Genomic DNA, 24181 nt, shown 5'->3' with positions numbered 1-24181 from the left:
ACCAAAAACTGACGGCACATTTTATTATAGTAAATCCCCTGTATAGTTTAACTGGTACTTCGTGAATAAACAAAACAATTTTCATTTACTTCTGTTCTTCTTCAGTCATACAACACCCACACTGCTAATTACTACACATATAAAACAATTATAATTATGCAAATACATTAAATATTATTCAAACATAACTTTACATCATTGTTTTGACTACAACTGCTAGCACTGTCCGTCAACTGCTGACCTCTGCCGCCTACTAGTATAACCACGTGCAGCTCTGTATCTCAGGTCCATGTCAGCTGGTGACATCTGTCGATGACTCATGCCTATAACGATATCGTCCTAACAAGTGACAGGAGCGATGTAAAGGCGTTACCCCTCAACCTCGGTGTCTGGCTGGACCGGAAATTACTCTGGGGGGACCACATACAATACATGACCAACCGAGCTAGCGCGAGGCTCAGACAGCTCTACCCTATGCTCAACATGCGTAGCACACTGAACAGAATGGTGTCGAGGGCCATGTACATGACACTTATCCGACCCCTGGTGAATTACGCAGCTCCTGTCTGGGGATACGCTGCGTCTACACGCCTGCGCCGTCTGCAGCTCATACAAAACAAAGTACTCAAAATCATAAGTAATGCTCCACGATACACAAGCATCACGGACCTTCACCGGGAATACCGGCTTGAGAATCTCACGGAGGTAACCAACAACTCACCACAAGACTATACAGAAACTCCAGACATTCGCAGAACCCGTTTATTCTGAATCTGGGGAACTACGACCACAACCATAGATGGAAACATAAAAGACCAAAAGACATACTTGTAAGGACCTAACATCTATGGCCAAGCACACGCAAACACAACGGTACAGGTGAGCCCCTGTTAATCAGACGCCATTACTGGGTATCCAGCTGGAATACACTGCCGAATAACTGGCACCACGCAGGGAAGCCGTACCGTACACTGCATGCAGACAAGCTCCACACATACCCCACACAGTGAGATGATCTACTGATTAACGATCTTGATTGTGCCGGGAATGTAGCGGCTGCAGCAGCTGGGATACATCGCCATCGCTTGCCACGGTAATGATGCATGATACCTGTGGTGTCACCACCAGACACCACACTTGCTAGGTGGTAGCTTAAATCGGCCGCGGTCCATTTAGTACATGTCGGACCCGCGTGTCGCCACTGTGTGATCGCAGACCTAGCGCCACCACAAGGCAGGTCTCGAGATACGGAATAGCACTCGCCCCAGTTGTACGACGACTTTGCTAGCGACTACACTGACGAAGCCTTTCTCTCAATTGCCGAGAGACAGTTAGAATAGCCTTCAGCTAAGTCCATAGCTACGACCTAGCAAGGCGCCATTAGCCTTACATAGTTTGATAATTATCGTATAAATGTCTCAAGAAGAACGTTGTAAACCAACAAAGAATTAAAGTTAAGTATTTGAGGAGCTGCATACTTTTCTTATTAGCATTCAATAGTTATCCTGTTCCAGACTTCACGCCAGTCGGCGTGTGTGTACGCGTGCCTTTCTTTCGGCTACCTGTCACTGTGGACCAGCTGCCTTGTCAGTCCACATCATTGGCGACGAGGGAAAAGTGTTCTTTCTAATTGCTTACATTTACTTGTGTCATGGCTTCGCCAGATGCACTGTCCGAATTTTATCGCTTGCAGAATCAGCAGACGCAGGCGTTATTGGATGCCCTTGGACAGCTCGTCCAGGGTCAACGTGCCGTTCAAACCGATGCGGCAGCCGCCGCTTCATCGCTGCCGCCGCCACAACATGCAGTTGCACCGCAGTTTCACCAGTTTGACCGAACCCACGAAACCTGGACTGAATGGTCCCGCCAGTTTGGATTTCTTCTCGCCACCTACAGAATTCAAGGTAACGAGCGGCAGCCTGACTTATTGTCTTGTGCCGGCGTGCAAACGTACCGTGTGATAGTGAAATTGTTTCCCCGACGCGACGTAGCAACTCTGTCCTACGATGAAATTTTGTCGGCATTGGATGCCTATTTCAAGGAAACAGTTAATGTAGTTGCAAAACGGTATACTTTCTTTCGTACAAAATGTGCGGCTGGTCAAACTAATCGGGAGTGGGTTGCAACTTTGCAAGGACTTACTAGGGAGTGTGTATTTGAATGTGACTGTGGCCTTCCTTATTCAGATACAATGGTACGTGATGCAACTGCACAGAACGTTTCTGATGTTCGCATACGGGAGCAAATTTTGAAACTAGTTAATCCCTCCCTTCAACAAGTGATAGACATATTGGATAGGCAAGATACACTTGACTGTGCTCAGGAATCTTTTGAAACTTCGCCAGCAGTGTGTAACATTAACCGGCCCATCGGGCGCGCTGCGCGGCCCGGTAACCTGCCCTCGCGCACTTCGACGCAGCTGCCGCCGCGCTCTAAACCAGGTGTGCCGCGCCAGCACACAATTGCAGTGAAATCATGCCTGTGATGTGCTACTAGACATTCGCGTGAACATTGCCCGTCACGCCAAGCTATTTGCTTTTTCTGTAATAGGAAAGGACATGTTCAAAGTGTTTGCCAGAAAAAGCTCAGATCAGACAATCATAATCATTCCAGGCCTTTTGCTTCGCGCCGGAATCGAACCAAGGACACTCAGGCTCGTGGACATTCGCCCATGGACATTCATGTAGTTACTTCCACCCCGTCCAGTGCCACTTTCTCTAACAGTGACTGTGTTCGTCCCACAAAAACTGTGCGTCGACGTCGCCGGAAATCACGTCAATTAGCAAGTGATTCTGTCCCAGTGTCTGTTCCAAATGCACAAACCAGTCGCTCTTGTCGTCAGCAGGACAATAAACTTTTTGTAGATTTGGACTTTAATGGCAAGGTCATACTATTCCAGCTCGATACCGGAGCTGCAGTTTCTTTGCTCAATCATGACACGTACAAACAACTGGGCAAACCACCGTTGCGTGCCGCAAATGTTCAGTTAAAAAGTTATTCAGGACAAAATATCCTTGTGTTAGGACAGTGCACGCTTCTTGCAACGTACAAGGGACAAACAAAACTTGTGTCACTTTACGTTCTTCGTTCTTCTACTGCAGTGAACTTGTTTGGTTTAGATTTATTTCAGTTGTTTAACATGTCTATTGAAAATCAGGTCCTATCAGTGAAACAGACTGTGCCTTCAGACTGTGTTTCTCGGCTATGTGACGAATTTGCAGACATTTTTGCACTGGGCTTAGGTTGCGCTCTAAACTATGAAGCACATTTGGAACTGAAAGTAAACGCGCAACCAAAATTTTTCCGCGTGCGCAGTGTTCCCCACGCATTGCGTGATGAGGTCGCAAGACCATTAAACGATCTAGCATCACAAGGTGTGAGTGAATGTGCGCAATGCCTCTTTCATTTCAGCTCCGCTTCATCGCTTGCGCCGTACAGGTGTTCCGTTCGTCTGGACGATGGAATGCGAACGCGCCTTTCGCCAGTTGAAATCGGCGTTGCTTTCTCATACTTGCCTTCCGCCTTTCGATCCCCAGAAACCCCTTTTGTTGATGGTAGATGCATCGGATTTCGGGATCGGTGCTGTGCTTGCGCTCAAAGTTCGCTTGCATGATCGCCCTATTGCCTTCGCGTCCAAATTGCTATCGTCTGCACATAGAAATTATTCACAGATAGAGAAAGAAACTTTGGCTCTCGTGTTTGGTGTTACTAAGTTCCATGATTTCTTGTATGGTCGTCACTTTACCATCATCACAGACCACAAACCTTTGACATCGCTTTTTCATCCGAACAAGCCTGTACCTCCACGTACAGTGCAGAAAGTCATTCACTGGTCTATTTTCCTCTCGCAGTACCACTACGATATCTTGTATCGGTCCACTGCTAAGCACGGAAACGCCGATGCGTTTTCCCGTTTGCCTGTTGCTGAGGATAGAGCATTCGATTCTTCCGAACTTGCTTGCATGTTCATTGATTCGGAAACCGATGACGTGGTCGAATCGTTTCCGATTGATTTTCGTCTTGTAGCTACAGCCACAGCTGCTGACCCTGTCCTTGCTACCGTTTTGCGTTTTGTTGCTACGCAATGGCCTTTGTCAAAGTCTCGGATCGAGGATCCGTTGGTTCGCCGATTTTTTGCTCACAAGGAGAGACTTTTTGTTCGACGTGGTGTTTTGTTGTTGCGTTCTGATAATGATCAGTCCCGAGTCGTGGTCCCACGTTCGTTACAGTCCTCTGTCTTACGGCTTCTTCACCAAGGACATTGGGGTATAGTGCGAACGAAACAACTTGCTCGTCAGCACTGTACTTGGTTCGGAATCGATGCTGCGATTACGAATATGTGTTCTTCTTGCTTGGCGTGTGCCGAACAACAATCCGCACCGCCGCGGAAAGTCTTTGCATGGCCAAAAGCCACTTCCCCTTGGCAACGCTTGCACATTGATTTTGCTGGTCCGTTCTGGAATGCTCGATGGTTGGTTCTCGTAGTTGCCTTCAGTAATTTTCCTTTTGTTGTCCGGATGTCTTCCACGACGTCCTCCGCCACCATCCAAGCATTGTCTGCTATCTTTTGCATTGAAGGTCTTCTGCAGACTATTGTTTCCGACAATGGCCCACAATTCATGTCCGCCGAATTTCAGTCATTCTGCCAGGCCAATGGTATTCAACATCTGACATCCGCGCCGTTTTCGCCTCAGTCAAACGGTGCCGCTGAACGATTGGTCCGGACTTTCAAGTCACAGATGTTGAAGTTGAAAGAGTCGCATTCTCGGGAGGACGCGTTGTTACTCTTTTTGTCTTCGTATCGCTCTCAGCCCCGAGATGGTCGCTCGCCGGCTGAGTTGCTCCACGGTCGTCCTCATCGAACCTTGATGTCTTTGCTGCATCCGCCGCATCATGTTCCTATGCAGCGGCAGACTTCTGCTTTTGCTCCAGGCGACGCTGTATTATTTCGCAATTATCGAGATTCACGGCGTTGGCTCGCAGGGCGCATTCTTCGCTGCCTCGGCCGCGCGATGTATTTGGTTTTGGGGGCCTCTGGTGAGGTGCGTCGGCATCTCGATCAGCTGCGCCTCTGCCGATCCCCGTCTGCTTTCAGCGGCGGTGCCGTCCGGTCAGCGCCCTGGGGACCCATCTACTGGCTCGCCTCATTCCCAGGTGTTACCGACGATGCCTTCCATTTTGCCCCATGGCGACGCGCCGCCGCAGCCGCCGCCGCCGCCGCCGCCGCCGCCGCCTGTTCTCCAGCCGGCGCCGCCCGCAGTGGACGCTTCGCTGCAGCCGCCAAGCGCCTCCCTGTGTCACGCGCCGCCGATCGCTTCCCGTGACCAGCCGTCCTCCGCCATGGAACTCTTGCCCGCTCAGGACCCCATGACGTCATCGCGCGTCGGGTACCCCGACGCAATGGAGGTCGACCCTTCGGCCCCTCCTGTCTCTTTACGGGCGCATACACCGCATGTTGACGTGCACCCTGGACTAGGTTTTCAGGCGTTTCCTAGCTCCCCTCGGACCGAATGGCCGGGTGCGGGTGGCACAGCCTCGCCTGTTGTTAGGCTCCCCACCTCATCGCATACGTCAACATTGGGTCCTCCCCACGGCGGGCGGAAGCCTTATAACACGACCGTTCGCCGATTTGCGGGGGAGGAATGTGGTGTCACCACCAGACACCACACTTGCTAGGTGGTAGCTTAAATCGGCCGCGGTCCATTTAGTACATGTCGGACCCGCGTGTCGCCACTGTGTGATCGCAGACCTAGCGCCACCACAAGGCAGGTCTCGAGATACGGAATAGCACTCGCCCCAGTTGTACGACGACTTTGCTAGCGACTACACTGACGAAGCCTTTCTCTCATTTGCCGAGAGACAGTTAGAATAGCCTTCAGCTAAGTCCATAGCTACGACCTAGCAAGGCGCCATTAGCCTTACATAGTTTGATAATTATCGTATAAATGTCTCAAGAAGAACGTTGTAAACCAACAAAGAATTAAAGTTAAGTATTCGAGGAGCTGCATACTTTTCTTATTAGCATTCAATAGTTATCCTGTTCCAGACTTCACGCCAGTCGGCGTGTGTGTACGCGTGCCTTTCTTTTGGCTACCCGCCACTGTGGACTGGCTGCATTGTCAGTCCACATCAATACCCATACTAACAAATCCAACTTTGCATGAACTATCGCAGCTAGTAAGCCACTACTGCTCTTATACCCACCCCACTGTCGCGGAGGTTTTTTTCCCGCGGTACGAGCCTTGGTACTTTTTTCCTTTTGCTCTTCAAATCGCTACCCTCACTCGCGTTTCGTCCACTATCTATCACCTGATGGTGTTAATGCGTTGTCTTACCCAGACGCACGGATAACATCACAGCCCAGCATCCTGTGATCCACTTATTAGATTACTAACATGTTGACGGTGGTGACAGTAGAACTTTTGGTTTGGTCACCACGTTGGTGCGGCCGTGGAGGGGTCCCATCTCTATATACCTGCAACCATTGCGACTGATCCTCGATATCAAGGGACACGTGCCATGTGCGGACGAGAATTGTCCTGTTGAGAAACAGCATCGCGATACTGTCGTATGACAGGACCCAAGTTTCCGTGACATAGCTTTGCCATCAGAGTGGTGCCAACAGTAAGTAATATTCGTGTTCTGAAGTCCTATCCGATGGTTCTCCACACTGTGGCAGCATGAGTAACACCGCTGTTCCTTTCCAAAACACTGTAATTACGAGAACGTTTCCCAGATCGCCATTGTACTCGCCGACGATGGTGGTCTGGAATAATGTAGAACCGCGATCCAATCATCTGCAGTGCAAACTGTTCACGGCACCACTCCACTGTCACATACAACTGCCCCACGAGTCTGTATACTACGTGGTTCGATACGATGGCCAAATGGACACCGACAATAAGGCGCTTTTCAGACTGAAAAAAGCTGTCTGACTCAATATCTGATTCTGTTCAAGCTACGTCTATAAATTAACAGCCCTGGAAACAAACACCATACACGACCAACACTAATGCACGCTGGGGGCCCTTTTACCAATCACAGAGACTTCCGTTTCTAATGATTTGCATTCACGTCGATGGAGTGTTCGTGCGCGAGATACACTACTGGCCATTAAATTTGCTACACTACGAAGATGACGTGCTACAGACGCGAAATTTTACCGACAGGAAGCAGTTGCTGTGATATGCAAATGACTAGCTTATCAGAGAATTCACACAAGGTTAGCGCCGGTGGCGACACCTACAACGTGCTGACACGAGGAAAGTTTCCAACAAATTTCTCATACACAAACAGCAGTTGACCGGCGTTGCCTGGTGAAACTTTGTTGTGATGCCTCGTGTAAGGAGGAGAAATGCGTACCATCACGTTTCCGACAGATTGTAGCATATCGCTATTGCGGCTTATCGTATGGCGACATTGCTACTCGCGTTGGTCGAGATCCAATGACTGTTAGCAGAATATGGAGTCGGTGGGTTCAGGAGGGTAATACGGAACGCCGTGCTGGATCCCAACGGCCTTGTATCATTAGCAGTCGAGATGACAAGCATCTTATCCGCATGGCTGTAACGGATCGTGCAGTCACGTCTCGATCCCAGAGTCAACAGACGGGGACGTTTGCGAGACAACAACCATCTGCACGAACAGTTCGACGACCCTTGCGGCAGCATGGACTATCAGTTCGGAGACGATGGCTGCAGTTACCCTTGACACTGCATCACAGACAGGAGCTCCTGCGATAATTTAATCAACGACGGACGTGGGTGCACGAATGGCAAAACTTCATTTCTTCGGATGAATCCAGATTCTGTTTACAGCATCATGATGGTCGCATCCGTGTTTGGCGACATCGCGGTGAACGCACATTGGAAGCGTGTTTTCGTCATCGCCATACTGGCGTATCAGCCGGCGTGATGGTATGGGGTGCCATTGGTTGCACGTCTCGGTCACCTCTTGTTCGCAGTGATGGCACTTTGAACAGCGGACGTTACATTTCACACGTGTTATAACTCGTGGCTCTACTCTTCATTTGATCCCTGCGAAACCCTTCATTTCAGCAGGATAATGCATGACCGCATGTTGCAGGTCTTGTACGGGCCTTTCTGGATACAGAAAATGTTAGACTGCTGCCGTGGCTAGCACATTCTCTAGATCTCTTACCAGCTGAAAACGTCTGGTCAATGGTGGCCGAGCAACTGGCTCGTCACAATACGCCAGTCACTACTCTTGATGAACTGTGGTATCGTGTTGAAGCTGCATGGGCAGCTGTACCGGTACGCGCCACCCAAGCTCTGACTCAATCAGACGTATCAAGGCTGTTATTACGGCCAGAGGTGGTTGTTCTGGGTAGTGAGTTATCACGATCTATGAACCCAAATTGCGTGAAAATGTAATCACATGTCAGTTCTAGTATAATATATTTGTCCAATGAATACCCGTTTATCATCTACATTTCTTCTTGGTGTAGCAATTTTAATGGCCAGTAGTGTAATAGTGACATTCGAACTTGTCTTCCAGGGTTTCATTAATTTTGTCAGGCAGTGTAGATCCTTTCTCGGATGCGCCACTTCTGTTCCCAGACTCACTTTACTGCACTGTATCCATATAATCTACTGTTACATAGTTAACATCGTCAATGCCATTACGTTAACGGTGGCGGGTTCCATAACCATTCGGTACCATAATATCACTCTTGTAACACTCTAGATCGAACCAATATTTCCTGGACGGCGAGTAATATTTTGTCCTTTGAGCATGTGATATGTTTTCCAAAAACTGAAATGAAATTAACATGTTTCATTGTTTATTTTATACTTAATAATTACTAATGATTAAGTGCTTTCCAAAGTGATCTTCGTTAGTGTCTTTGCGAGGAATTCTCGTAGTCCATAGTTACCCGCTACGACACTGAGCGTCTTTCTTAGCACCGCCCTGAAAACTTTCACAGGTAGGCAATTGCCGGACGGTATGAATGAGATATATCTCGCCTAGACAACAGCCACTGGAGTTGGAAGGCACGGTTGGGATCGGAGAGTGGCATTAGAGATTGTAAAATTACTCACGTCGGTCAGTCGAAGTTGTTCTTCTTGATTGTCCTTCTTCACGTGGAACCGAGTAGAAGGATCCATAATGGGTAAAAGGGACAGAAGGCAGCAAGTCCAGAAGATTTTTGTGTTTGTGAAGCTTAATTTTTGGAGACTAGTTATACAGGGGTGACAAGATGACATATGTGGGAGAAATTCACGTACAGATGCACATGAATCTTTTTGGTGCCAAGTGTTTCGTGACGGCTTGTAACTAGTTTTCTTTACGTTCATCAGGGAGAAGCTCATATATTCAGATCATAAGGATCACAGTTACAAGCTCGTCAAATTCATACTAGAAGTCCGATTGATAGATACACCAGAAACTAGAAACAGCAAATGTTGCTGCTGATCCGGAGCGTGTAATTCCACGTGTAACACTTTTCCACAAAAGTTTTACATATATTACCAAGCCCTAGATGCACTTTTCTCGTTTTCGTGGGAGATGTTACTGCTACCCACTAGCTGCTGACCCTCTCAATTACAAATGATGAACTCCTTACATTAAATTCAATTCTTTTTAACTATTTGGATGTGTACATGGTAATAGTACAATAAGCTTAAGTAACAGATTTTAGATTTTAATTGCATTGTGCATGACTTAGAGTTACTTCTATTTAAACTTAGATTTTTCCTCACCATCGACACGTAATGAGCCATCAATATAATGAACGTGCTGGCGCACGTATTTTGAATATACAACTGATCACACAAATTGCAGTACTTACAAGTACACTTATAAAAACGTATTTTTGAAACGCTAGCACGACAAGACGTTGGACGGGACAGGGCAACACAGTCATACAATAAAGAGCAGCGCTCTGACGAGGGGGTGATTCTACAGTGAGCAGTAGATCAGGGGATTTATCGGAGAGAATATTCTGGTGGAGTGGAAGTCCACTGTCGTCGGTGAGTGTGAGAGTGCTGTTACAGGCTTACAGCCTTTCTTCGTGTGCTGTCGCAGTTAGAAATTTTCGTAGGGCTATGAATCATGACTGGGAGTAGCACATTGCCTGAGCTTTACCGTTGACTTACAGTACCGATGTAATTAGTACACACTGATGAGCTAAAATATTATGATCACATGCTTAATAGCTTGTTTGGAAAAAAAATACACCACTGATACTGCATATCAGGGATCCGACATTTGGATGGTATGCCTGATGTTAGGAAAATGATTTGCTGGAACTGGTAGCGAAAATAAAATAACTTCTTAATTACAAGGCTGTTTGGCGAATTTCATTGTTAAAAGTTTGTTGGTAGGTTTGTGGACGTATGTGACACTAGATGTCTACGCACAGGTCATGTAATTCACGTAAATAAAGGGCCGCTGCTTTGCGTAAGCGGTGGTGGCACCCGATAGGGACCCTGATGGGCTCCACATGACTTACTTCAGGAGTATTTGGTCGACGAGGCAGCAAAATTAGTTCACTATAATGCTCCTAGACAGGCACAGTTATATTGCTGATAGATCGCTGTTGGGGAAGACATCGTAGTTGTCAGAGTGCCTTCGACTACTATCACATGTACTATGCGAGAGCAGCTGAATGTCTTCCAACATTGCTCCCACCAGAGCTGCTCGTATCGAGCCACCGTTCACCTCAATGACGGTGTTTCTAGAGACATTCATAGACCTCGTGTAGCAGAAATGTGACTCATTCGTAGAGCAGACACGTTTCCAATCATCGACAGTCGAATCTCTATGTGCCCGCGCCCACTACAATTGCAATTGACGATGTAGTTGTGTCTACATGTGAACACGTTGGGGTGGACTGCTGTGGAGCAGCCGGCCGCTATGACCGAGTGGTTCTAGGCGCTTCAGTCCGGAACCACGCGACTGCTACGGTCGCAGGTTCGAATCCTGCCTCGGGCATGGATGTGTGTCATGTCCTTAGGTTAGTTGGGTTTAAGTAGTTTTAAGTTCTACGGGCCTGATGACCTCAGCTGTTAAGTCCCATAGTGCTCCCATTTGAACCATTTTTTTGCTGTGGAGCTCCATATTCAACAATGAACGATGTGTTCCGAAACACTTCTGCTTGTACCAGCAATGTATCTTTTGACTACTTTACAGAGCAGGCAAGCCTCCGCACACTTCGTTCTGTAAAGAATAGTGGACGTCCAACAATTTAGCAGCTAGTGGTAGTTTTATTGTCGTTCTACCTCTTTCCGTAGATACTCACGACAGTAGAAAGTGAAAATTCGAGAGGTACGCCGATTTCGAGATACTTGTTCACAGGCTCGTATAATAATAATCTGCTCTTTATCAACGCCGCTTTTCTCAATGGATTTCCCTATATTCAGCCCATATCTTTGCTGGGGTGATCGCCAGTCCATGTCTGCTCCGTGCCACCAAGCGACATCCAACATCGCGGCCGACGGTGGTCATAATATTTTGGCTTATGGGTGAATTTTTTGACATAAGAATAAAATGGCATTTTAAAGTTCAATAATTCACTGAGGATCACATTACCTAGTTTTCCGAGGACCTTTCGGATACAGCAGCTCACCACTGGAGGTTTGCAGTGTGACGATGGTGCAATGAAGAAGCGCCGAAGAATTATGTGGGACTGCACCTTCCAGGGGTAAGCAGTAGCATCAGGCTTAATTGGTAGCTGGGGGCCAGTGAGCAGTACTAGCGCAAAGAAGATGAGAACCGTAGTACTATGCAGCAAATAACATACGCCCACAAGTTTTAATTTTATGGAAATAATGTTTGCTGTTATTTCTCTTCTTTACTCTTCAGTTTGACACCCCAATATACGCTGATAACTTACTTAGTGCTTTATTAAACTCATGGTGTTCATTCAATACTCCTTTGATGCTGGTTAAACTTCCATTGCAACTATATCTGTACCTGAGTTTCCAACAAGGTTTTTACAGTTTGTTCATTTGTAAAATTTGTCCCCGTTTTCTACGAACTATTTTATAATTTATCATAGTTGACGTTATGGAGCCACTTCGTATACTCTAAGTAGGCACTAATATCCAAATAAACCTATGAAGTATTTATCCAATCATTAAGTCGAAACGGACGGAGTGGTTTCTAATTAAGTTTATACAATCAAATGTTTTCACAACAGTAACTTCTGAGTCTGATTATTCCATTCCGTATTGTAAATAAATTTATAGCCCAACTCGAATTCAGTCTGTCATTTCTGTTACAGTAAACGTTATTGCTCCTTGGAATCTAATTGCGTCCCACATTCATTGACATTAGCTTCAATCAGCTCTAGATATCCAGTTAGTTCTGGGCACTGGCCTCGAATTGGAGGAATTTTTGAAGACCTTTTAACAAGCAAGATACATCACGGTTTATTTTCACTTCGTAGCAGGCTGTAAATTAGGTACTTGAGTCATGGGTTTGAGTACCTGACTAATACTGTTGTGATGCAGGTAGAATTCATTTACCGCTCCATTGCCTACAGTTTTCCTGACCGGGGCAGGTCACTGTAGGTCACAGGAATCTTTCCAAACGAAAAATTTGTTGACCGCTAGAGGTTATCCAGCGTTGCGCATTGTTCCAGTAATTAAAACAGAAGTCGTAATTGGATTTCTAGCTGTGACATTTTTGTTCCAACGTAATCAAAGAACGTGAAATTACATTTTCTATCAGTAAATCAAACATATTTCTTTTACCGCTTGATTGTCAATTGCCACGCAACAATTTATCTGTATTTTATCTTTAATTCAAATTTAATCCACAATGGTGTTAAAATTTATTTGAATCTCCCCGTAATGCTCTAAATACAGAGTGGATAATGAAGTTTTTGTTTATGATTAGCTGTGTGATTGTGCATGTAAGTGAACTTATCATTTATATCGCATATAATTTACTATATATTAAATTATTTGTTTTTGTTCCTTCAAGATTTACAATATTTCCTTTGAGTGTTTTACAATGAATTAGGGACTACTAAAGTATTTCGTCACTTCACTCACAGAAGTTTTCTGCCTCAAGGACAATACGAATTCTCATATCCTCAATTTTGTACATTGTGTTATTAAGAGATGAGACCGATAATTGAACACAAAATTAGCATTTATGTAGTATCAGCCGATTATTGCATCATGCACCACAGATTTCTAATGAAGAAGATCCACAATATGACACAAATTTGAGACTAAATAGTTCCAGTAGGATTTTGGGTTTCTAATGCAATTTCAGCATAAGAACACCCATAGTGGAGTCAGAGAAAAAGTTAATTTACTTCAAGGCGGTACACTGAATCATGCGTTGTTACGTAACTTAATATAAATATGTGTATGTACGCTTACTGTAGGGTAATAACTTCGCGAGGCAGCGAACTTGAGCTGTTGGCTCTAAACCTCTGAAGCATTCATTACTTTGCAGAAATACTTTTTTAGTTGTCATCAGTGTTTCGATTCGTTTGATTCGCTATTCTGCCCCCTACCAAACATTTCATCTCTGGCCGTGTGCAACATACAAAATGTTTCCTTATTCGATTTTATGTTCCAGAGCTTATTTGCCCCCAACTTTTAGCCTCAAACACACTTTCCTGCCTGTTGAATTCGTACATACGGTAGAATATATTATATTTTCCCAGTTTCTGGAAAGGATCTCCCTTATTCTTCTCTCCTAGCGTTATCTTTTCAGTACCTCTCAGTATGACCATTTTAGCGTGTTTCTCTTGCACCATTACATTTACGTTGTTGCCATTTTACCTTATTCCCGTTTCCCCAACACTTCTGGTTACACTAACATTCTAGTATTTCGTCTCCCTGTCACATCTAGAGGTGTAGGTCTACAGCTTAACGTTTTGGCCTTTTGTTTCTTTGTCTTGTGTCCAACGAATAAGTGAAATGTCAGCTTTGTGTAAAAAGTTTCTTCAGTTAATAATTCCAGATAAAAATAATAACACTGCTGCAGCCCGAAAAATTCTGCATTCAGACGTGTTCAGATTACTAGACATCAGGCAATTGTGGATTACGTATCAACCATTTTACAATATAATGATAAAATGCAGTTGTTCGAACATGCTTTTCAACTCTGTTGTCTTTAATGGAATAAATGTCGTAAATATCTGACACAGTCGACAGGAGAATGAGTAAGAAAGCTTCTTTTGTTGCACTGATCGCGAGTGTGTACATTGGATTATTAGTTTCGACAGGACTAAGCTGAAATCTTCAGATATGCAAGGTTGAATTACAAAATTATTTACACAGTAGTGGGTATAATCGTACCATAACGATTTTACGTAAGTTCTTTTTGAGGTACCCACAGAGTACAGTTTATAAAATCATGTTGTGCGCTCACCCACACATTTGCTTTCCTACCGTCTAAATGCAGTGTGATTTTGGAAAGTAAGAAAATTATTTTTACATAAGTTACTATAGCAAATACACCAATTCCAGTATACGTCTGAAGTAACACCACCTCATAGTAAAAAATACAAGCGTGGCACACCAGAAAGCGCCACATTTGTCAGGGTTAGCTACCGGCTGCACGCTACAGGATACGTGCCGGGCTAAGAGTGTATTAATACTGAAGAATGTCAACAGTTGGCAGCATTCTCATGTATAATATTAATAAATGTTTTATAGGGCTTTTGAAAACGAACATATAAGAGTGCATGCGAGAATGCAAAATGAAACATTTAAAATGGAACTGATAAGATGTCAGTCATATAAAATGGAATGTATGGTAAATAAAAAAAAAAAAAAAAATACGTTAATTTGTTAGACCGCCGTATTATTTCCAATGAGGCATTTAACATTAAACATTAGTTACAGGCTAAATGAATGGCGTGAGATACATTGTAGATAGTACTAGAAAGTTTCATTTAATAGGATTGTGGCTAAATGCACGGTTAAATGATGATGGCATCCTCTCGGGTAAAATATTCCGGACGTAAAATGGTGCCCCATTCGGATGTCCGGGCGGGGACTACTCAGGGGGACATCGTTATCAGGAGAGATAGAAAACTGGCATTCCACCGGTCGGAGCGTGGAATATGGATTCCTCACTTGGGCAAGTAGGTTACAGACTTTAAAAAGGGAAATTGATAGGTTAAAGTTAGGTACAGTGGGAATTAGTGAAGTTCGGTGGCAGAAGGAAGAAGACTTCTGGTCAGGTGAACACAGTGTTATAAATAAAAAATCAAATAGAGGAGGTTTAAGCTATTACGAATAGCATAGTGAATGCATTATTGTAGCCAAGATAGACACGAAGCCCACGCCTCCAACAGTAGTAAAAGTTCGTATGCCAACTAGCTCAGCAGATGACGAAGAGATTGAAGAGATATACACTCCTGGAAATGGAAAAAAGAACACATTGACACCGGTGTGTCAGACCCACCATACTTGCTCCGGACACTGCGAGAGGGCTGTACAAGCAATGATCACACGCACGGCACAGCGGACACACCAGGAACCGCGGTGTTGGCCGTCGAATGGCGCTAGCTGCGCAGCATTTGTGCACCGCCGCCGTCAGTGTCAGCCAGTTTGCCGTGGCATACGGAGCTCCATCGCAGTCTTTAACACTGGTAGCATGCCGCGACAGCGTGGACGTGAACCGCATGTGCAGTTGACGGACTCTGAGCGAGGGCGTATAGTGGGCATGCGGGAGGCCGGGTGGACGTACCGCCGAATTGCTCAACACGTGGGGCGTGAGGTCTCCACAGTACATCGATGTTGACGCCAGTGGTCGGCAGAAGGTGCACGTGCCCGTCGACCTGGGACCGGACCGCAGCGACGCACGGATGCACGCCAAGACCGTAGGATCCTACGCAGTGCCGTAGGGGACCGCACCGCCACTTCCCAGCAAATTAGGGACACTGTTGCTCCTGGGGTATCGGCGAGGACCATTCGCAACCGTCTCCATGAAGCTGGGCCACGGTCCCGCACACCGTTAGGACGTCTTCCGCTCACGCCCCAATATCGTGCAGCCCGCCTCCAGTGGTGTCGCGACAGGCGTGAATGGAGGGACGAATGGAGACGTGTCGTCTTCAGCGAAGAGAGTCGCTTCTGCCTTGGTGCCAATGATGGTCGTATGCGTGTTTGGCGCCGTGCAGGTGAGCGCCACAATCAGGACTGCATACGACCGAGGCACACAGGGCCAACACCCGGCATCATGGTGTGGGGAGCGATCTCCTACACTGGCCGTACACCACTGGTGATCGTCGAGGGGACACTGAATAGTGCACGGTACATCCAAACCGTCATCGAACCCATCGTTCTACCATTCCTAGACCGGCAAGGGAACTTGCTGTTCCAACAGGACTATGCACGTCCGCATGTATCCCGTGCCACCCAACGTGCTCTAGAAGGTGTAAGTCAACTACCCTGGCCAGCAAGATCTCCGGATCTGTCCCCCATTGAGCATGTTTGGGACTGGATGAAGCGTCGTCTCACGCGGTCTGCACGTCCAGCACGAACGCTGGTCCAACGGAGGCGCCAGGTGGAAATGGCATGGCAAGCCGTTCCACAGGACTACATCCAGCATCTCTACGATCGTCTCCATGGGAGAATAGCAGCCTGCGTTGCTGCGAAAGGTGGATATACACTGTAATAATGCCGACATTGTGCATGCTCTGTTGCCTGTGTCTATGTGCCTGTGGTTCTGTCAGTGTGATCATGTGATGTATCTGACCCCAGGAATGTGCCAATAAAGTTTCCCCTTCCTGGGACAATGAATTCACGGTGTTCTTATTTCAATTTCCAGGAGTGTATGATGAGATAACAGAAATTATTCAGATAGTGTAGAGAGATGAAAATTCAATAGCCATGGGAGAGTGGAATTCGATAGTAGGAAAAGGAAGAGAAGGAAAAGTGGTAGGTGAATATGGACTGGGTGTAAGGAATGAAAGAGAAAGCCGCCTGGTAGAATTTCGCACAGAGTATAACTTAATCATAGCCAACACTTGGTTCAATAATCATGAAAGAAGTGTATAAGTGGAAGAGACGTAGAGACACTGCAAGGATTCACATAGATTATTTAACGGTAAGACAGAGATTTAGGAACCAGGTTTTCTACTGTAAGACATTTCCAGGAGCATATCTGGACTCTGAATACAATCTATTGGTTATGAACTGTAGTTTAAAACTGAAGAAATTTAAAATAGCTCAGAATTTAAGGAGAAGGGACCTGGATAAACTTAAAGAACCAGAGGTTGTAGAGAGTTTCAGAGGGAGCGGAAGAAATGCAGTAGAAGAATGTTGTTGTTGTGGTCTTCAGTCCTGAGACTGGTTTGATGCAGCTCTCCATGCTACTCTATCCTGTGCAAGCTTTTTCATCTCCCAGTACCTACTGCAACCTACATCCTTCTGAATCCGCTTAGTGTATTCATCTCTTGGTCTCCCTCTACGATTTTTACCCTCCACGCTGCCCTCCAATACTAAATTGGTGACCCCTTGATGCCTCAGAACATGTCCTACCAAGCGATCCCTTCTTCTGGTCAAGTTGTGCCACAAACTTCTCTTCTCCCCAATCCTCTTCAATACTTCCTCATTAGTTATGTGATCTACCCATCTAATCTTCAGCATTCTTCTGTAGCACCACATTTCGAAAGCTTCTATTCTCTTCTTGTCTAAACTATTTATCGTCCATGTTTCACTTCCATACATGGCTACACTCCATACGAATACTTTCAGAAATGACTTCCTGACACTTAAATCAATACTGGATGTTAAGAAATTTCTCTTCTTCAGAAACGCTTTCCTTGCCATTGCCAGCCTACATTTTATATCCTCTCTACTTCGACCATCATCAAGTAGAAGAATAATGGGTAGCTTTGAGAGATAAAATACTGAAGGCAGCAGAGGATCAAGTAGTTAAAAAGACGAGGGCTAGTAGAAATCCTTGGATAACAGGATTGATATTGAATTTAATTGACGAAAGAAGAAAATATAAGAATACAGTAAATGAAGCAGGAAAAAAGGAATACAAACGTCTCAAAAATTAGATCGACACAAAGTGCAAAATGGCTAAGAAGGGATAGCCTGAGGATAAATGTAAGGTTGTACACTCTTATATCCCTAGTGGTAAGATGGATACTACCTACAGGACAATTAAATGGACTTTAGGAGAAAAGAGAATTACTTGTACGAAAATCAAGAGCTCAGATGGAAAACCAGTTGTAAGCAAAGAAGGGAAAGCAAGAAGGGGGAAGGAGTATATGGAGTGTCTATACAAGGGTGATGTGTTTGAGAGCAATATTATGGAAATGGAAGAGGATATAGATGAAGATGAAATGGGAGATATGACACTCCGTGAAGAGTCTGACAGGGCACTGAAAGACGTAAGTCGAAACAAGGCCCCGGGAGTAGACAACATTCCATTAGAACTACTGATAGCCTTGAGAGAGCCAGCCCTGATGACAGTTATAAGAGTCGAGGGGCATGAAAGGGACGTAGTGATTGGGAAGGGAGTGAGACAGGTTTGTAGCCTATCCCCAAAGTTATTCAATCTATATACTGAGCAAGCAATAAGGGAAACAAGAGAAAAGTTAGGAGTATAAATTACAATCCATGGAGAAGAAATAACACTTTGAAGTTTGCCAATGACATTGTAAATCTGTCAGAGACAACAAAGGACTTGGAAGAGCAGCTGAACGGAATAGAAAGTGTCTTGAAAGGAGGATATAAGATGAACATCAATAAAAGCAAAACGAGGATAATGGAATGTAGTCGAATTATGGTGGGAATTAGATTAGGAAATGAGTTTTGCTATTTGGGGAACAAAATAACTGATGGTGGTCGAATTAGAGAGGAATATAGACTGGCAGTGGCAAGGAAAGCCTTTCTGAAGAAGAGAAATTTGTTAACATCGAGTATAGATTTAAGTTTCAGGAAGTCTTTTCTAAAAGTATTTGTGTGGAGTGTAGCCGTGTATGGAAGTTAAAGATGGACGATATATAGTTTAGAGAAGAAGAAAATAGAAGCTTTCGAAATATGGTGCTACAGAAGATTGCTGAAGATTAGATGCGTGGGTCACATAACTAATGATGAGGTAATGAATAGGATTGGGGAGAAGAGAAGCTTGCGGCACAATTTGACTAGAAGAAGGGATCGGTTGGTAAGACATGTTCTGTGGCATCAAGGGATCACCAATTTAGTATTTGGCGGTAGCGTGGAAGGTGAGAATTGTAGAGGGTGACAAAGAGATGAATAGACTAAGTAGATTCAGAAGGACGTAGGTGGCAGTAGGTACTGGGAGATGAAGAAGCTTGCACAGGATAGAGTAGCATGGAGAACTGCATCAAATGAGTCTATGGTCTGAAGACCACAACACATAGCAAATTGTCTACTTTTACAAAACGGCAAAGAAGAAGTAGCATCTAGGAATATTACAGTAATGGATATCACAAGGAACATGGCGTAACAAGAGGTTTATCTAATTTAACGTGGACACTTTCATAATTCGCAGTGAATGCGCACATATACATTTTTTTCCATTGATAATAGCGTTAGATTTCGAGAAATGAAATCAGAGAAGACAATTTTAAACTGGTATGAAGTTTGTTTATCAATGACAACGATATCATGCGATGTCTAGGTAACAACTGAACGGTGTGATTATCGATATGTGATACCATAATTTTAGATTAGATTAGACTAGATTAATTATTTATTCCATAGACCCATAAAAGAGGAAATCCTCCTAGGTGTGGAACAAGTCACATAAACACATTACAAAAATGTAATTAGAAAAAACTGAGTTTCATTAATTTTCTCCATCATTCAGACATTTGCTAGTTTCTTGGCTATTACAACCAAGTATTGTCAAAAATTAAAGTAAATTATTCATTTCAGTGATCCTCAGTTAAGAACAGTCAGATTACGTACATAATTTAAAATTAAACTTTCAATATTTCCATACATCCATCATTCACACAGTAGGTAGTTACTTGGCTGTTACAATCAAGTATTATCAAAAATTCAAGTATAATAAATTTTCATTAAAATGGTCTAATGCATTTGTTGAGAAACTCGTGGATGGAATGGAAGGAGTTGGCCACCAAAAATTCTTTTAAGTTATGTTTAAATTCTGCCTTGTCTGAAACTAAACTCTTAATGGTTGCCGGTAACTTATTGAAAATATGCGTTGCTGAATACTTCACTCCTTTCTGGGCAAGAGTAAGTGATTTTAAATCTTTATGTATATTGTTCTTATTCCTAGTTTGATAGTGTGTACTAAGCACTTAGTAGGAAAAAGAGATGTATTATTTACAACAAACTTCATTAAGGAATAAATATACTGAGAAGCTGTGGTTAATATGCCCAATTCTTTGAGAGGTTTCGACAAAATGTTCTTGGATTTACACTACTCATTACTCTTATTATACGCTTCTGTAGTCTAAAAAATTTTTCTCTGTTTGTGGAGTTACCCCAAAATATGATACCATATGACATAATGGAGTGAAAATAAGCAAAATATGACAGTTTTTTAATATTTATGCCTCCTATGTCTGACATTCGCATTGCAAACACAGACTTGTTTAGGCACTTTAGCAGTTCGTTAGTATGTTGCTCCCAACTGAATTTATTATCAAGTTGTAATCCCTAGAATTTTACACTCTCAACTTCTCCTATTTCGTTTTTACAGAGACGTACTATCACACTTGTGAACCAATAAACAGATTAAGTACAGAAGTATGTAAGAAACTGTAAGTGAGAAAAATGGGAGATACAGAACTACTGATTTTGCAACGACCTGCTGCATTAATATAGACTAGCGGCTCACCTCTGTTCTCAGGCACATTAGGTAATAAAAGTTAAAGGACGTATGTAATGGAAACAACAAATAATTTGATGTCACCATGTTCCTAACCAATAGCTATAGTATTTGTGACTATATACACTGAAGCGCCAGAACAATTGACGTAGGCATGAGTATTCAAATACAGAGATATGTAAAAAGGCAGAGTACGGCGCTGCGGTCTGTAACGGCTATATAAGGCAACAGTTGCTAGATCGGCTACTGCTGCTACAATAGTAAGCTATCAAGATTTAAATTAGTTTGAACGTGGAGTTATAGTCGACGCAAGAGCGGTGGGACACAGCATCTCAGAAGTAGAGAAGAAGTGGGGATTTTCCCTTACGACAATTACATATCAGGAATTCGGTATATCAGATCTCTGACATCGCTGCGGTCGGAAAAAGATGCTGCAAGAGCGGGACCAACAACAACTGAAGATAATCTTTCAACATGACGGAAGTGCAACCCTTCCGCAACTTCCTGCAGATTTCAGTGCTGGCCCATCAAAAAGTGTCAGCGTGCGAACCGTTCAATGAAGTATCATCGATATGCGCTTTCGGAGCCGAAGACCCGCTCGTGAAGCCTTAACGACTGGTATGTAAGCATCCTCTTTGATCATCTGCACCCATTCATGTCAATTGTGCATTCTGACTGACTTCGGCAGTTCCAGCAGGTAAGTGCGACACTTTACACATCCAGAATTGCTGCACATTGGCTCCAGGATGACTCTTGTGAGATTAAACACTTCCGATGGCCACTAACTCCCCAGGCATAAACACACCTGCATATCTGGGATGCCATGTAACGTGCTATTCAGAAGAGATCTTCGCTCTCTCGTACTGTTACGGATTTATAGGCAATCCTACAGGATTCATGGTGTCAGTTACCTCCAGCAGCATTTCAGACGTTAGTCGAGCCCATGCCACGTCGTGTTGAGGCACTTCAGCGTACTCGCGTTGGCCCCGCGCTATGTTAGGCAGGTGTACTAGTTTTCTTGTCTCTCTAGCGTATTTTAGAAGCAATAAGAGAAGAAAGTAATTGAAGATGCCACAATTATGGTAGAACATATACGAGGGAAAACAAAACAGCAGAATGTGTTATTATGTGAAGGGCCAGTCTTTAATTAATGAGGAAAATTTCGTGATGAACAGCACTTTCAGTTTTGCTAGTGTTTTGTTTCTTCAAATTGTGGAACTAGTCTTTGAAAGGTTTTGAAAGATATTTTGTAATGTGTGTCGGTGTGTAGCGCAGTCTCTTTGAGTTACGTATTTTTCAGACACTCCTGTGACAGTGTGTGTATTTATGGTGAGTTCCTATAGCGAGAGCTTGACAGTTACATTGTCCATGCTTTCGTGTGTGTCGTGGGCAGTCTTAGTTCCTGGTCGTTGAGTGGAGGAGTTCAAACAGTTCTGAGGTTTCGGTTGCAGTTCGGAGATTTGGTGAGATCGTTTCAGTTATTTTCAGTGGTTGTTAACTGGGCATGCTTTCATCGTTTCTATCGCACGAACACATTATTTTACACTTATTTATCGGAACTTGTGGTGAATAGCGACCGCGAACTGGTAGTTATTCGCGAGGATCTTTAGATTTTTGTATGTTTGTCAGGTGATTACAGTATCGTGTCTTACTCATTCAGTGTGGAGTACTAAGAATTGGCACTCACTACTGCCCTTTAGATTTTTCAAAGCCTAGCTGGAGATTGTGTACAGAAAACTTATGTTCCTGAGATTTCTAGCTTTTCGACTCGCGAATCACACGTGGCTTATGTTCACTGTTTGATGTCCACTGTTTGAATAAACCAAAGTCAATATAATCACTTCAGATTCCATTTAATCATTTCCGTCTTCCTAAAAAATGTCTCGAATTTTACTTACATAAATACGTTGCACTAAAGTGTGACGTCATCCTCTCCATACTTGGTGTTAGCAGTTCCATTACCTACACAGTAATTAGCCGTTATGGGGGAAATTATATAGGTCAGTTCGTATACAATATTCTGACATTATTAATGATAAATATCCCGTTCTCTTGCATGCATTATTTTACGTGTTTACAGGGTTTGTCGATGGTTCCAGAACTGCAGTGCTGCTGTAGAAGAATTTTGTAGAGCATATAAATGTGTTCGTGTCTCCGTCAAACATCTTACACAGATCATGCTGTTGAAGCCTTCAGCAGCCCTCACTAGTACATGAAGAGTTGTCTTTTCATGTACACCGCTATTAAATTGTACTGGGGAGGGAGGGGGTGGGGGTACTGCCAGTAATCATAAAGTAAGTGTGTTTGTATGATTCTCAAACATTAAGACCTCACATATGTTTTATTACTAAGAACAATCAATGTAAGAGGGTGGTAAGTATCTCAAGTGATCTATTTGACTCCAGTAAATTTTTAAACAGTTAATGTGATCGGGTAGCGCTAATGGACTATTTCCAGCCATTTTTGATATCGCAATTTTGGCAGCTCCCCCCTTTGTTCTGTGGCGTCATAAGAGTGGGCTATTTTTCCTGCCCAAATAAAGAGAACCACAGCCCAACATTTCCCATTAATTTAGTTAATTAATTTAATTAATATGTGAATACAAAAAACAACATATTGCTCAAGGCTTCCACGCATTTCATGTCATGAGATCCTGCCAGTGCTGCAGACTGAGATTTTCCCGCTAGTTCACAAGAGGCAACGAACAGGAAGTAACCACTTGAGAGAGAATGAGATAGAAAGAGAGAGAGAGAGAGAGAGACATACAGACACGTAGGAAGCGTTTTCTATCTGGATCTCTTGGTGCAGCAGCAGCAGCAGGCTAGAACTGACATGGAAATCCCGTATCCCTTCCTGTTGGATAAAGAGAGGGAGAGAGGAGAGAAGGCAGAGTGGTAAGACTGGTTCTAAGTTGGTTAATCTGTATTCACACACTGAGGTGAACACAAGTGCAGCTGCCACCACTCTCTCCTGGTGAGATTATTTGGGGTCAGTTTTTGCAGTAATTGTATTATTACAACGATTTTTTTGAATTCCCAGAGTGTGTGTTATATTAAGACCCATTGATTATAATTTATGGTTAGAGCGTGAAGCGCGTTTCATCGTTGTTGAGGTGTGTATTGGCCTTTCCATCTCTCAGTGATAGTTTGTCATCCTAACACTTCTCTTGTACACAGGTACAAGATCCTCAGCAGCTATACATTTGTATATCAGTACGCGGCAATTCTTCCTACATTTTAGTAGTAGTTTGACGTCCTATCCCTTTACAGTGTATTGGTGTATGAGATCCTGTGCAGCTACTTGCGGATTGGTTCTTCAGCAACTATACACTTGTAGATCGGTAGAAGCAATTCTTCTGGCAGAAGCTGTTGGACAGTGCCCCACCTGTTTCAAGTGGTATTTTGGA

Source organism: Schistocerca piceifrons, chromosome 1, assembly GCF_021461385.2.
Source record: "Schistocerca piceifrons isolate TAMUIC-IGC-003096 chromosome 1, iqSchPice1.1, whole genome shotgun sequence".
Classification (NCBI taxonomy): domain Eukaryota; kingdom Metazoa; phylum Arthropoda; class Insecta; order Orthoptera; family Acrididae; genus Schistocerca; species Schistocerca piceifrons.
This window is presented reverse-complemented; position numbering follows the sequence as displayed.